This window comes from Lolium rigidum, chromosome 5, assembly GCF_022539505.1.
Source record: "Lolium rigidum isolate FL_2022 chromosome 5, APGP_CSIRO_Lrig_0.1, whole genome shotgun sequence".
Lineage (NCBI taxonomy): Eukaryota > Viridiplantae > Streptophyta > Magnoliopsida > Poales > Poaceae > Lolium > Lolium rigidum.
The window spans coordinates 117,744,052-117,748,864 of NC_061512.1; positions in this window are offsets into that span (position 1 = coordinate 117,744,052).

Here is a 4,813-nt window from a genome sequence, read left to right on the forward strand (position 1 = left end):
ACCCGCATACGCCTAGCGAAGCTCCGTCGGAGATCTCCATCGACACCGCCACCACGCCGTCGTGCTGCCGGGATTCCGAGGAGGATCTACTACTTCCGCTGCCCGCTGGAACGGGGAGAAGGACGTCGTCTTCATCAACACCCAACGTGTGACCGAGTACGGAGGTGTGATGTCTACGGGAGCTTCTATTCTTGTAGACAGTGTTGGGCCTCCAAGAGCAGAGGTTTGTAGAACAGCAGCAAGTTTCCCTTAAGTGGATCACCCAAGGTTTATCGAACTCAGGGAGGAAGAGGTCAAAGATATCCCTCTCATGCAACCCCGCAACCACAAAGCAAGAAATCTCTTGTGTCCCCAACACACCTAATAGGTGCACTAGTTCGGCGAAGAGATAGTGAAATACAGGTGGTATGAATAAGTATGAGCAAGTAGTAACGCAGCAGTAGTAACGCAAGTAAAACAAGTAAACAAGCAGCGATAGCGATATTTAGGAACAAGGCCTAGGGATTACACTTTCACTAGTGGACACTCTCAACATTGATCACATAACAAAATAGATAAATGCATACTCTACACTCTCTTGTTGGATGATGAACACATTGCGTAGGATTACACGAACCTTCAATGCCGGAGTTAACAAGCTCCACAATTCAATGTTCATATTTAAATAACCTTAGAGTGCATAACAGATCAACATAACTAAACCAAGTACTAACATAGCATGCACACTGTCACCTTCACACCATGTAGGAGGAATAGATCACATCAATACCATCATAGCAATAGTTAACTTCATAATCTACAAGAGATCACAATCATAGCCTACGCCAAGTACTAACACGGATGCACACACCGTCACCATTACACCGTGCAGGGAGGAATAAAACTACTTTAATAACATCACTAGAGTAGCACATAGATAAATTGTGATACAAAACACATTGCAATCATAAAGAGATATAAATAAGCACTTCACTACGCCATTCATAACGGTGAATAAGTATTCTGTGAAATATAGCCTAAGAGACCCACACGGTGCACACACCGTCACCTTTACACACGTGGGACAAGGAGTCTCCGGAGATCACATAAGTAAAACCCACTTGACTAGCATAATGAAATCTAGATTACAAGCATCATCATATGAATCTCAATCATGTAAGGCAGCTCATGAGATTATTGTATTGAAGCACATAGGAGAGAGATTAACCACATAGCTATCGGTACAGCCCCGAGCCTCGATGGAGAACTACTCCCTCCTCATGGGAGACAGCAGCGTTGATGGAGATGACGGTGGTGTCGATGGAGGAGCCTTCCGGGGCACTTCCCCGTCCCGGCGGTGTGCCGGAACAGAGACTCCTGTCCCCCAGATCTTGGCTTCGCGATGGCGGCGGCTCTGGAAGGTTTCTCGTACCGTGGCTTTTCCGTATCGTGGTTTTAGGTCGAGGGGCTTCTTATAGGCGAAGAGGCGGCGTCGGAGGGTCAACGAGGCGGCGACACCATAGGGGGGGGCGGGCCACCCCCAGGCCGCGCCGGCCTATGGTCTGGTGGGCCTGTGCCCCCTCTCTGGCGGTTCTCGTGTGCTCTGGATGCTTCCGGGCAAAATAGGAACCTGGGCGTTGATTTCGTCCAATTCCGAGAATATTTCTTTACTAGGATTTCTGAAACCAAAAACAGCAGTAAAACAAGAATCGGCACTTCGGCATCTTGTTAATAGGTTAGTTCCAGAAAATGCACGAATAAGACATAAAGTGTGCATAAAACATGTAGATATCATCAATAATGTGGCATGGAACATAAGAAATCATCGATACGTCGGAGACGTATCAGCATCCCCAAGCTTAGTTCTCGCTCGTCCCGAGCAGGTAAACGATAACAAAGATAATTTACTGGAGTGACATGCCATCATAACCTTGATCATACTATTGTAAACATATGTAATGAATGCAACGATCAAAACAATGGTAATGACATGAGTAAACAAATGAATCATAAAGCAAAGACTTTTCATGAATAGTACTTTCAAGACAAGCATCAATAAGTCTTGCATAAGAGTTAACTCATAAAGCAATAATTCAAAGTAGAGGTATTGAAGCAACACAATGGAAGATTAAGTTTCAGCGGTTGCTTTCAACTTGTAACATGTATATCTCATGGATAATTGTCAACATGGAGTAATATAACAAGTGCAATAAGCAAGTATGTAAGAATCAATGCACAATTCACACAAATGTTTGCTTCTTGAGGTGGAGAGAAATAGGTGAACTGACTCAACAATAAAAGTAAAAGAAAGGTCCTTCAAAGAGGAAAGCATCGATTGCTATATTTGTGCTAGAGCTTCTATTTTGAAAACATAAAGAGAGCATAAAAATAAAGTTTTGAGAGGTGTATGTTGTTGTCAACGAATGGTAGCGGGTACTCTAACTACCTCATCAACCAGACTTTCAAGAGCGGCTCCCATGAAGGACGTTATCTCTACCAGCAAGGTAGATCATCCCTCTTCTCTTTTGTTTACACATGTATTTTAGTTTCTTTATTTGTGGATGATACTCCTCCCAACCTTTTGCTTACACAAGCCATGGCTAACCGAATCCTCGGGTGCCTTCCAACAATCACATACCATGAAGGAGTGTCTATTTGCAAAATTAAGTTGCTTACTGATGAATCGGAGCAAAACATGTGAAGAGAATTATTAATGCAAGTTAATTAATCGGGGCTGGGAACCCCATTGCCGACTCTTTTTGCAAAATTATTGGATAAGCGGATGAAGCCACTAGTCCATTGTGAAAGTCCGTCGAAGTAAATGACAAGATCGAAAGATAAAACACCACATACTTCCTCATGAGCTATAAAACATTGACACAAATCAGAGGTGATAAATTTTGAATTATTTAAAGGTAGCACTCAAGCAATTTACTTTGGAATGGCGGAGAAATACCATGTAGTAGGTAGGTATAGTGGACACGAATGGCATAGTGGTTGGCTCAGGGATTTTGGATGCATGAGAAGTATTCCCTCTCGATACAAGGTTTAGGCTAGCAAGGTTATTTGAAACAAACACAAGGATGAACGGTGCAGCAAAACTCACATAAAAGACATATTGTAAACATTATAAGACTCTACACCGTCTTCCTTGTTGTTCAAAACTCAATACTAGAAATTATCTAGACTTTAGAGAGACCAAATATGCAAACCAAATTTTAGCAAGCTCTATGTGTTTCTTCATTAATGGGTGCAAAGTATATGATGCAAGAGCTTAAACATGAGCACAACAATTGCCAAGTATCAAATTATTCAAGACATTCTACCAATTACTACATGTAGCATTTTCCGATTCCAACCATATAACAATTAACGAAGCAGTTTCAACCTTCGCCATGAATATTATGAGCTAAGAACACATGTGTTCATATGAACCAGCGGAGCGGGTCTCTCTCCCACACAAGCATGTATTTATTCAAACAAAAACAAAAACAAAAGCACACAGACGCTCCAAGTAAAGTACATAAGATGTGACCGAATAAAAATATAGTTTCAAGAGAAGGAACCTGATAATTTGTCGATGAAGAAGGGGATGCCTTGGGCATCCCCAAGCTTAGATGCTTGAGTCTTCTTGAAATATGCAGGGGTGAACCACGGGGCATCCCCAAGCTCAGACTCTTCACTCTTCTTGATCATAGTATATCATCCTCCTCTCTTGCCCCTTGAAAACTTCCTCCACACCAAACTCGAAACAACTCATTAGAGGGTTAGTGTACAATAAAAATTAACATGTTCAGAGGTGACACAATCATTCTTAACACTTCGGACATTACATAAAGCTACTTGGACATTAATGGATCAAAGAAATTCATCCAACATAGCAAAAGAGGCAATGCGAAATAAAAGGCAGAATCTGTCAAAACAGAACAGTCCGTAAAGATGGATTTTATTGAGGCACCAGACTTGCTCAAATGAAAATGCCCAAATTGAATGAAAGTTGCGTACATATCTGAGGATCACGCACGTAAATTGGCATATTTTTCTGAGCTACCTACATAGGGGCAGGTCGAAATTCGTGACAGCAAAGAAATCTGTTTCTACGCAGTAATCCAAATCTAGTATCAACCTTTCTATCAAAGACTTTACTTGGCACAACAATGCAATAAAATAAGATAAGGAGAGGTTGCTACAGTAGTAACAACTTCCAAGACTCAAATATAAAATAGAGGTACTGTAGCAAAATAAACACATGGGTTATCTCCCAAGAAGTTCTTTCTTTATAGCCATTAAGATGGGCTCAGCAGTTTTAATGATGCACTCGCAAGAAATAGTAGTTGAAGCAAAAAAGAGAACATCAAGAGGCAAATTCAAAACACATTTAAGTCTAACATGCTTCCTATGCATAGGAGTCTTGTAAATAAACAAGTTCATGAAGAGCAAAGTAACAAGCATAGGAAGATAGAACAAGTGTAGCTTCAAAAATTTCAGCACATAGAGAGGCATTTTAGTAACATGAAAATTTCTACAACCATATTTTCCTCTCTCATAGTAACTTTCAGTAGCAACATGAGCAAACTCAACAATATAACTATCACGTAAAGCATTCTTATCATGAGTCTCATGCATAAAATTATTACTCTCCACATAAGCGTAATCAGTTTTATTAGTTGTAGTGGGAGCAAATTCAACAAAGTAGCTATCATTATTATTCTCATCAAGTGTAGGAGGCATAGTATAATCATAATAAAATTCACTCTCCATAGTAGGTGGCACCAAAAGACCACTATCATTATTATCATCATAAATAGGAGGCAAAGTATCATCAAAGAAAATT